Raw genomic sequence first — 12,584 nt, forward strand, 5'->3', positions numbered from 1 at the left:
GCCGTGGCTTGAGGGAATGTTAAATAGCGATGGCCACTGATGCTTCAAAGACAACTACTAAACAACACTACTAAAGCTGACAGCGCCTGGTTACCGGCGATTTCATTTATGATAGATTCCTTAATAGGAGGAGTGTGCAGCCTTGTCCCAGACTTTTCTAGGTATCTTGGCCTCATGCTATCAGCAAACATCAGAGCACAACTTGAAGTTGCCGGTAATCAGGCGCTGTCAGCTTTACAAACGTGGGCCTCCCAGCACCAGTTCCAGATCTCACCATCAAAAACGTGCTCCATCCTGCTGAAGGGAAACCTTCAACTCAATAGATCGCCATAAATAAAAATACAAAATAAAACAGTCAAATTGGTTGCACAACTTAAATACATCTCACCTACCTCCAACAGAAAATTAAAAACTACACCGCTCTGGTAGCTAAAGTCACACGCAAGGACTGGGGACTCAAGAAGAGGACTCCATCACTCTGCTATAAATCCGTCTTTCTGCCAGCCATAACCTATGCCGCTCCCATTTGGTTTAGAAAATGCCTAGACTGCCATCAATCAAAGAAAATTGGACACGATACACCATCCAATCCTGCTTACCATTACCTGGGCCTGCTGCACCGTTAGCACTCAGGCCCTGGCAGGGGCTTTACCCCTTGATCTGGAGGCTGTACGCTGCGACCTGCTGTATAACCTGGCCAAAGGAAGAGCCATTACCTTTCACGGCTTCACTCTAAACAACCCTTGGCAGAAAAACACAGACTCGCTGCTCACCTACAGTGGGCCTGGCAACAGCGATGGAATGCCTCGACAAAAGCGGCCCATCACAAAGAAATTTCTCCCAGACATCCAGAAGACGTTCCCGAGATCACCAGCCTGGCTCTCTCTCCGGGGCTACTAACCACCTACCTTCTTACAGGACACGGAGCAATCAGAGGGGAACTAATCACGTTTGGCCTAACAGATAACCCACTTACTTTGTTCCTGCGGCCTCCTGGAATCATATCATGTACCACTGCCCGCTCTTTAAAGATCCACTTCATCCCGAGGAACCAAGAACACCACCAACTGGAAACATGGCGTGCCTTCTCCAAATTTGCTCACGATCTCTTTGTGAGACGCAGTTCCCTTCTGCTTACACCATAATAGACTGTCTTTCCACCCTCATAGGCGACACAACACATGCCTGGAATCGCAACCAAACTATAACTTTACTCCAAACTATGATCAAATGAAATAGTGTTAACAGAGATGGAGATACTTCTCCGACTGATGAGTTGCAAGAAGCAACCAAGCTGAAACAGAGCCACTGTATCCTTAACAGATGAACCATTCTTATGGACAATACCTGGCACATTCAACGCTCTAAATTGAGCTATACTGGACATGATACCTGATAAACCCACATGATACTTGACCATTGTCAGTGACTGCATTAATTGGACATCCACTCCTGGAAGGGAATACTGTGCCATTTTGGCGATCTAAACCAGGCACTCTTGCCTGGTTTTCTTTTACTCCCTTCCCCGGCAGGGGAGGGGAGAGCTATCTTCTGTCCCTCCCCTTCTGTGTGGGCCTGGGTCGGCCTCACTGACCATATTGGGGTCGCCTTCTCTACCGTCCTCATATTTCTACCTTTCACCCCCAAGTCTTAAGCCTCCCCTCTATTCTACCTACAGCCAGTGTATACCTCACACAAAGTTCGAACTTAATCACGTTTAAATTAAATCACTATTATAAACATTTGGCCTTTCCAATTCTAGCACTCACCCCTACGATTTTTTTTTTTTTTTTTAAGACCTACCCACTGAAATCTCAGGAAATTAGGTGTAGGACCTGCCTGAGTGAAAATCTAAAACTGGTGTACCTGGTCAACCTCCCCGAGGTCAAGTGTGGGCAACGTTGGGCCCCATTAGGGGCCCAGCGGCTAATAGGCCAGAAAAACAACGGTACACGATATTACACACCACAGAGCCCACACACTTTTAAATCTGTGACCTTTACAGCGTACTGTATCACATGATAATGAAAACTACGCGGAGATGGGGGAACCCCTGGTTTTGACTCTAAACACACATTACACTACTTTACTAGGTCATCTAGTTACTGAAGAAGATCCATCATCAAATGAACTTCATTTTTCAGGAACTCTATCTCCCCCAAACTTTCGTTTTAATTTCACAGATAATAGATTCATCATGTTGCCTTGTTACTGATATCAGTTTTGAAAACTCTGTAGAAATATAAAATAACATGTTCTAAAATTATGCGTTGAACAAGCTTGTGATATCAGATCGCGTTTCTGAAGAGTGTGGTTTGCGTGCAGGACCGACGAGGCAGGAAGTAAACTGGGTCGCCAACACTAAACTCCGTCTTCCCAATTATTTGTTTTTATCTATATATTTGTATTATTAAAGGTAGAGCTGGAATGCGTAATCGCCCTAGATGCTCAAAGACATCCGCAACTGCTCAAAGACATCCGCACCAGTTCTATTTGCATGCCATAAAGCATATGAACGGACAGAGCAGATTTATGTACAGGCACATAAGACCCTATTTGAGGCTGGAGTTAACCGTCTGAGGGGACCCAAGAAATGGTTAAGATGGGCGCCTGGATAATGTTTGTAGGGGCCTACCTGGTGACTTTGCACCTCCGGGTTTCTAATAGCCTAAATCCGTTTCTGTTAATGTATTCGTGTTGTGTATTATCAACAAATAATGCCTTCATCTCTCAATTTAAAAATGCTTTGAGATGGATTGAGTGGTAACTCCTCCCCCACCCAAGAACCTGATAATAGTGGGCGAATCAGTCTATGGGTTGTTGTTCACATGGCTTTTAACATTCGAAGAGGCTATTATCTTTTCCCACCCAAGTAACCAGTCTGGAAGGATGCTGCATATCTTATGCAGTAAGGTAATAAAAGCCAATGTTCACTTTTCTGAAAATCCTTATTTACGATTCGTAGTATTCACCATTAACACCTCTTTTACATAATGGATTTACTTTTTAATTTACAGCTATAGTTTCGTTTACATTATCTTTTCATTTTAAATATACCAATGCAGCTCCTCGCGACTAGTACAGTGGTTATAATCACTATCCTCCCCACTGAGTGCAAAAGGTCTTTTTGAATTCGAGTGAGCATCTCAGGCCTGCCGACTCGAATTCAAGCCCGAAGATCTGGCTAACTATTCCATCCGAAGAATATCATCACTTTGAAGGAATTTATCAACCATCTCAGCTCTGTGTGGAAGAACATCATTGTCTATGAACATGAATTCAGGATTTGGCACCTCAGAAAACAGTCTCATAGTTTCAAGTGCTATATCTGAAGTGTCAAACAAATGTGTATATTTCAAGGATCTGTATGCCTTTTGAACACTCAAGGTACCTCCCTTAAATAGGTGGAAATCAGTGCGGCTATTCATCATAATGTCTCTCCAGTCTGTTAGATCACCACCATGATAATGATCCCCTTTCCTCTTTGTCTAGTGTTAGAGATATGGGAGTACGATCCATGTTCTCTCTAGATGAGAAACCTCGAATCTCTTTCTAAACCGAATAAGCACGATTTGTAAAGAGGACATTTGACCCTTTTGTATTGTCCCCGGACAGTGTTGTACGCAACGTCAATTCAGATGCACTTTCTTGTAGTAGGGGACAAACCATAGACCGTGTTGCTTAGCCTCTTTTCTGAATCCTTTTTATGCAATTTGCCTTTACTTCTTCCTGTGGCCGCTGAGAGCTGGAGAGGCAGAACAATTGACTGTATCTCTGTGGTGTCGCGATGTTAGAGCCAGGTACACTCTACAGCAGGGGCGAATTCAGGGGAGGGCAGAGGAGCATATGCCTCCCTTATCCATGCGTTTAAGTGTTCCTAGATCTATCTTAAAAAAAAAAAAAAAAAACACTCAAAAACCTGGTCGTCATGATACGATGATACCTGGATACGATAGTGATTTACAGAAAGCGAAAACTTAAGTGTTTTTGTGCCCGTTTTATAACCTGCTTGATTTGTACGTTCTAGGACTTGGTATTCTAACGTCATATTAAAATAAACAACCAACCATCGATTTAATATAATTTTTAAACACCAGTGTGGTATGTTAAGCTTTTGTTAATCAATATTAATTAAGTTAATCACTGAGTTGATAGTAAAATTTTAGTTTTAATACTGTTGGGGAAAAAAAGAAGTTGTATTAAAGCATAACGATGACACTGTACACAGCACATGTGGACATGTGTTTTTGTAAAGGACGGCTCCTAGAACGTGAGTTCATCTCCGCCTCGTATCTCTGTGAAGACAGCATCACTACAAACGGGCCAGATGTGTGTGTGTGTGACGTAGGTTTGTGTGTATTATGTGTGTGTTCTGTTCTGGCCTCTTGGCTACCCAGAAGCATCAGTCACCTGGACAGATGATTCTGGGTACTCGTCCACACCACGGGAAGGTGGGCCAGATTTCTCTGGGGGCCCACTCCAGAGAGGAAAAAATAAAAATAATAAAAATAAATAATAATAAATAAAAAGTAAATAAACTAAAAACAAAATATATTTCCCGTGGTGCAAGAAAAAAAAAAAATAATAAATAAATAATAATAAAATAAAATAATTATAATAATTCCCCGTGGTGAAAAAGAAAACATATTAAATAAATAATAATAAAATAAATAAATTCCCTGTGATTAAAAAAAAAGAAAGAGAGAGCTGTCTGGCACCAATGACAGCCCAAATCCCAGGTGTCAGAACAGAGCGCGAGTAAAAAAAAATGGGAGAGTTGTTATCTATCCTGCACAGAGTGAGAAAGAAGAAAAGGTGAGCCAAAGCTGCTCCTAGCTCCAGGGCAGGACCCGGAAACAGTGCAGAACGCATGTTAGGGGGGGGGGGGGAGCTAAGTAAATGAAAAAAGAAAAAAATAAATAAATAAAAATAATAATAATAAATAAAAATAATTAAAGAATAAATAAATAATTTTAATCCCACACCCTGGTTACAGTGAAGAGGAAGATGCAAGTCGGGTGCAAGCAGAGAGAGAATGAAAAAAAAAAAAAAAAAAATGGGAGAGTGGTTATCTATCTTGCACAGAGTGAGAAAGAAGAAAAGGTGAGCCAAGGCTGCTCCTAGTTCTAGGGTTGGACCCGGAATGGGTTGTGTTAGGGTAGCTAAGAAAATGGGTTGTGTTAGGGTAGCTAAGAAAAAGAACAGGTGCATGTATACTTGTGTGTACACCAATGCTAGGAGTTTAGTAAATAAATTTGATGAATTTGAGGTATTGCTCAAAACATCAAAGGCAGATATTGTGGGGATTTCAGAGACGTGGTGTCACACAGATATAAGAAATGCAGAACTGGAATTTGGGGAGTACAATGTGTACAGAAAGGATAGACAGGATAGGAAGGGAGGAGGGGTTATGCTATTAATTAAGAAACACATAAAATCCAAGGAAGTGAAGCCAGTCGACATCGCTGGACAGTGCAGTGTCGAGTCAGTTTGGTGTGACATAAGCATTGGGAGATCAAAATTGAGAGTAGGAGTGTGCTATAGGCCTAATGACTCTGATGAGTATAATAAGAAACTGTTCGGAGAAATAGAGTGGGCCAGTAAATCAGAGAGTCTTATAATGGGGGATTTTAATTTCCCAGATATTGACTGGAATTTGGGGGCTGGTCACTCACACAGTAGCAAGGCTTTTGTGGATTTATTGGATGATTGTTTTCTACATCAGCATGTTCGGGAGGCAACTAGAGGGAGTAATACTCTTGATTTGATTATCAGTAGTGATTCTTCATGCATTAAGAATCTGCAGATAAATGAACCACTTGGTGGCAGTGATCACAGTGTGCTGAAGTGGGAGTTACTCAAAGAGGTAACTACCATTAGGGGTAAAGGGAAGGGGTATTGCTTTCGTAAAGGCGACTACAATGGACTGAGACAGTATTTAAATTCTATACAGTGGGATCAACTGATGATATTGCCAACAGCAAATTCAAAATGGGAAGCATTCAAAGAACTTATCGTGGAAGCTACTAGGCTTTACATACCAACTAAGAAATATTGTTCAAGGTTTAGGCCTAAATGGTTGTCAGATGAACTAATGAGGCATATGGCAGAGAAGAAAAATGCATGGGATACATACAAATTAACACGTGACACGGATGCCTATGATAGATACAAGTTGATCTGTAACCAAGTTACAAAGGAGGTTAGGCAGGCGAAGGCAGATTACGAGAGATCCTTGGCAAGGGATGCGAAGAAAAACAGCAAAGAGTTCTTTACTTATGTAAACTCTAGAAGGAAGGGGATGAATCAGATTGGTCCACTTGAGATCGATGGGTCAACTGTTGATGACCCTGCTCGGGTAGCTAAAAAACTAAATGAATATTTTGCATCGACATTCACACATGAGGAGTTATTCAGCGAGGGGAATGCCAGAGGTGTATTCAACTCTAGCAGTAAGCTAGAGAATCTTGTAATAACTGAGAGCAAAGTGGAGGAGAAATTGTTGAAGATAAACACAAGAAAGGCACCTGGGGTGGATGGGATCTATCCAGTTATATTAAAGGAGGCAGCAAAGGAGGTAAGCAAACCCTTAGCCATAATTATGAGAGCTTCCTTGGACTCAGGGGAGGTACCCATTGACTGGAGATGTGCAAATGTGACCCCAATTCACAAAGGGGGATCAAAGGCTGACACAAGTAATTATAGACCTGTGAGTTTAACTTCTGTTCCCGGAAAATTAATGGAGGCACTGGTGAAAGAAGCACTGCAGGATCATCTAGACAAGACTTCAGTTATAGCTAGGACACAGCATGGTTTTGTTAAGGGGAAGTCTTGCCTGACCAATTTGATTGGATACTATGATGCAGTCACAAAAGAACTGGATGCAGGGAATAACTTTGATATTATATACTTGGATCTTAGAAAGGCTTTTGATACTGTTGCACATGGAAGACTGCTGCACAAATTGGAGCAGTGTGGCATTGGAGGCAAGTTGCTGCTATGGATAAAGGGGTGGTTGAGGGGGAGAAGACAGAGAGTGGTAATCAATGGACACTGCTCATCGTGGACTAATGTTATTAGTGGAGTCCCTCAGGGTTCAGTATTGGGGCCTTTATTGTTTTCTGTATTTATAAATGATATTGATGATGGTATATCAGGCTTAATGTCCAAGTTTGCAGACGATACGAAGGTTGGCAGGGTTGTCAAGGACACTACTGACACTATGCTGCTGCAACAGGATTTGGAAAGGTTGAGCAGATGGGCTTCGAGGTGGCAAATGAAGTTTAACATTGACAAATGTAAAGTACTACATATGGGAAACAGCAACCCCAGAGCAACGTATCAACTCTGTGGTACTACACTGACAGTGGTAGAGAATGAAAGGGACCTGGGGGTGGTGGTGCAGGCAGATATGAAGTTCTCTGAGCAGTGCAGACGAGCTGCAAGAGTAGCTCATGGTGTATTGTCAATGATATATAGGAATTTTTCTAGCAGGGATAAGGAGGTGATTATTCCCTTGTATAAGGCAATGGTCAGGCCACACCTAGAGTACTGTATACAGGCCTGGAGGCCTCATTTCAGGAAGGATGTAGAGCTGCTGGAACGAGTACAGAGAAGGGCAACTAGATTGGTGAATGGGACAAAGGGGTTCTCTTACGAAGAAAGGCTTAAGTTTTGCAAATTACAGTGTCTGGAAACTAGGCACCAGCGGGGTGATCTGATAGAGGTGTACAAAGCCTTGAATGGTTTGAGCATGCTCAATGCTGATGGGATTCTTCCTCTAGCTCAGAAAAATCACCTGAGAGGGCATAAATTCAAATTGAGGAAAGACAGATGTAGGATAGATGTGCGGAAATTTGCCTTTAGCCAGCGGGTGGTTGGTGGGTGGAACAGACTTCCATCCCTTGTCGTGGAAGTTGATAGCCTAAATAAGTTTAAGGCTCAGCTGGACAGGTATTTCGAACGAACAGAGGGGTGAAGTGGAAGTGGTTATTTTTATTTATTTATGTTACTTTTTTTTTTTTTTTTTTTTTTTTTGGCTGATGCTGCATAAGCTTGCTTTCTTGCATCAAATGCCTCTGCTAATGCTAATGCTAAAGCTGCTCCTAGCTCCAGGGCAGGACCCGGAAACAGTGCAGAACGCATGTTAGGGGGGGGGGAGCTAAGTAAATGAAAAAAGAAAAAAATAAATAAATAAAAATAATAATAATAAATAAAAATAATTAAAGAATAAATAAATAATTTTAATCCCACACCCTGGTTACAGTGAAGAGGAAGATGCAAGTCGGGTGCAAGCAGAGAGAGAATGAAAAAAAAAAAAAAAAAAAAATGGGAGAGTGGTTATCTATCTTGCACAGAGTGAGAAAGAAGAAAAGGTGAGCCAAGGCTGCTCCTAGTTCTAGGGTTGGACCCGGAAACAGTACACAGCACTATCAAATGAATTACAGAATGTTCCAAAATGCCGCCACACGTATTTCATCTCTCTCTCTCTCATTTATTCATCCATCCATCTTATAGTACTTATGATAATGAACAAACCTGGAAAATACCATTAATTTTTTAATTTCTTTGTATTTCGCAATAACACAGCGAGCACGAACAACGCACTTCAAAAGGCACCATTCTTTCAGATCGAGTTCTTCTGACACAGCAGATTGATTACTTCACTTCCCGCCTCGCCAGGTGAATCCATACTAGTTTTACTGTATGCTACCCTCGTAACAACCTCACACTGAGGAACAATCTTGGAATCATTTCCGTAATTGCGTTAATATATTAATTCTAGCCAAAAGCACACGAACTAACACGTAATTAATTGGGCTCTACATGATAATAGGTCGGCACAGAATGATAGTTTTATTTTCTATAGCTCATGAAAACCCTTGTTACCGATGGCTGCGTGCAAATCGTCCATAATTTACCAATCGCAGTCTTTCTGGCCATCCATCTTCCTGTAACTAAAATATGCTTGTAGATCGAAGCGCAGGAGCCTAAGCATTTATAAGTGGTCCAGGACGGAAACCAATGACTAAGCGAAATGCTAACGGTAATTTTAGTGCCATGTGAACTCGTGCGTGCGGCTAATTGGTTTCCTCCTAAATATCTATAGATTTATAATATGGAAACCGGAAGACGCATGCGCATTTAACTTTTAAAAATATGAGTGTCAGGTTGTGCTTACTAATCGGATATTTTTAAAACAGACACGGTGGAAATAGTAAGTTTCTTTTGTGAAGCCTGCATAGAAAAATATTAATTATCCGAGTTTCTTTGTTAAAAAAAAACCAACAAAATAAATGATATTTATATATTGTAAGGTATCAAGATGCACGCATGTAATGACTTGATGGGTCATTTCTTCAGTCGATCGATTTAAAATTCTGAGCATTTTCGAATCGAAATCGATAAAACGGTCAAGAGAAAAAGAAATGTAAAATACAAATTAAGGAAATTTCAAGTCAGACGTAGTACTGCAAATAATTGAGAGATAAAAAAACGTTGCAGAATTGAAAAACAACAAATAAAGAGAATTGTTTAGCAGCTGTTCCATGGTGTCAAAATACGTAGTCCCTTTAAGACAATACGGTGAAGTCCAGCGATTTAGACACTGTCAACAACATTACTGAAGCCCCTCTTTTGCAGTTTCCTTCGGCCCTGCGGGTTGTTTTTTTTTTTAAATCTAAACATCATGAAATCTCTGCTTTATGAATGCAAATTAAATTTTAGTTTGGGAAAGAGATCTACGCCGGATTTATTTCTGCGGAATGTGTTGATGTTTGGCTATTTTTATTTATTAATTACTATGCGTTAGTTATTAGAAGGTCAAACGACGCAAGAACACAGAACTTAATCTACATCAGCAAAAAAAAAAAAAAAAAAAAAAGAAAGAAAGGGGAGAAAAAGTTAATGTACACAGTGCGTTTCATTTCTGGCACGTTTGACTTTTTTCTTGAATTGATTATTTTTCTGTAATTAATAGAAGTGAAAAGTAATTATAGCTAATCCTTATCAATTAATTACTAAGATTATAACTATAAATAACACTTAATAAAAACTAGTTTTGTGTTCTCTAAACTTAGCTCATCAGTTTAATTTAACTATAATATTTAATAGTTCTTCCATACACTTCTAAGTCTCTTTTCGCTCGCGTTATATATGTATGCATCTCTTCACAAGTAGTATAAAGTACAATATTATTATATTTTTGCATACTTGCAACTTCTTACTGGTACATATATCTACAATGTCCGGGGACGTTACTACCACAAACGGGAAATGCGCTCCCGGATAACCCGACAACTAACTTTATATTCTTCATTCGTATACTATTCACTTTCTTCCAAGTAATTTTTTTCCCCAGACTCTTGGCTTTAGTTTATACGAGGGTAGGAGTGTCTGTTTCTATCCTCTTTCCTTACCTAATTTCGCCTCTTGTTAGCTAAACTACTATACCACTGCCTGTGACCATAAAACACAACTTGTACCCAAAATGAATATATTAAATTTTCTTTATTGCTGCTAAGGCGAAATAACGGCACATCTGAGCTAACGGCATATTGAGATCGGATGTTTACATATAGCGCAGATATCTTGCAGTGCCGGAAAAAAAAAAAAAAAGGAAACGGCTAGTCACGTGATTACTGTATTGTTTACGCTCGCCATTTGAAAGTGAATTCTTTACTGATATCACGGATTATATCGCTATTTACATCAAACATTAACAGCAAACTTGATATAATCCAAAATATACATTATGGTCACCCGGAAAATTAATTCATATGACCATGTGTATTGTGTCTGTAAATTGCGTGTGTTCTCTGGTCGATTTGCCTGTTTTGCTGGACGAAAAACCTTGCTATCTACGCCTGAGACCGACTAACTCAGCCACGGAGTGAAAATGCCCATACAAGTTCTTTGCGTCATGGATAGGATTCGATTTCTGCATTAAATACAGTATATTAAAAATAAAAAACTTTCTAGATGATGATAATAACGGCACCTTCGGGGATTCAAAGTGCCGTTATTCCGAGTCTACTGTACTAGAAACAATAATACTCATCACGGCGACATGGCCAGGAGTTTCACATTAAAATAGAAAATGATACATGTGATTAAAAATTTGGAAAAGGAAAAGTTACACGGGAAATTATAAGTTAAACAAAATAAAAAAGGATACATACAATGAAATGAAATCATAATAAGTAGGAAAATATAAAGAGGGGAAAAAAAAAAAGCATGTAGCAAAAATCAAGAACAATTGGTAAGCAAGTTGAATCAAAATCAAACCATGGATTGTTGTAGCTCAAAAACAGCGCGGTAGGGATTGGAGAGGTGAGTGGCTGGTGTCTGTGTTTAGTAATCTGGCGCAGTTTAAGCCAAAAGATTTGAAAGAATTTATTCCAGATCAATAGATGCAATCCACTCTAGGAGAATGTGATGGCATTTGTAATTGGTAACAATTTTCCGTAAGTTAATTCCAAGATGGAGCAGTATCTCTGGGCAGGTAGGAAACAATTACAGTTTCAGACTGTTGTATTTGAGGATTATTGTGGGGTCAGATCTCAAGCATGGTGGAGAGTTGTGCCACTGACAGAAATCCCAGGCATTCAGGGTGTTTATCATTCCTGTAAACATTTTTAACATAGTCATTAAATACCTGTTGAGTCAGTTTGGTGTGACATAAGCACTGTGAAAGCAAAAGTAAGAGTAGGAGTCTGTTATAGGCCTAATGAGTACAATGAACAAATGTACAGAGAAATAGTGGGCTAGTAAATCAGAATGTCTTATTGAGGGGGATTTTAACTTCCTAGATATTGACTGGAACTTGTGGATTGGTCATTCATACACTAGTAAGACCTTTGTGGAGTTATTGGATGATTGTTTCCTGCAGCAGCATGTTCGAGAGGCAACCAGAGAGGGTAATATCTGGTTATCAGCAGTGATCACTGTGTACTGATGTGGGATTTACTTAAAGATATAATTACCATCAGGGGTAAAGGAAAGGGTTTTTGCTTCAATAAAGGTGGGTACAGTGGTCTCAGATGTTACCAACAGCAAATGCTAAGTGGGAAGCATTCAAGGAATTAATCGTGGAAGCTACTAAAAGTTTCATACCTATTAAGAAATATTGTTCAACGTTTAGGCTTAAATGGTTATCAAATGAACTAATGAGACTTGTGACAGAGAAGAAAAATGCATGGGATACATATAAATTATCAGGCGACACAGAAGCCTATGGCAGATATAAGCTAGTCTGTAATCAAGTCACAAAGGAGGTCAGGCAGATCACGAGAAATCTTTGACAGAGGATGCTAAGAAAAACAGCAAGGATTTCTTTACTTATATAAACTCTAAAAGGAAGGGGGTGAATCTGATTGGTCCATTTGATATTGATGGTTCAACTGTTGATGATCCTGCTCAGATAGCAAACAAACTGAATGAGTATTTTGCATCTACATTTCACACATGAGGAGTTATGAAGGTTATAAAATTGCAGTAGGGTGCTTAATGATTTTGTAATAGCTGAGAGCAAAGTGGAGGAGAAATTGTTAAACATAAGAAAAGGCAGCTGGGGTGGATGGGAT

The sequence above is a fragment of the Mastigoproctus giganteus genome, chromosome 7, assembly GCF_048544385.1.
Source record: "Mastigoproctus giganteus isolate SK-2022 chromosome 7, ASM4854438v1, whole genome shotgun sequence".
In the NCBI taxonomy this organism is placed as follows: Eukaryota; Metazoa; Arthropoda; class Arachnida; order Uropygi; family Thelyphonidae; genus Mastigoproctus; species Mastigoproctus giganteus.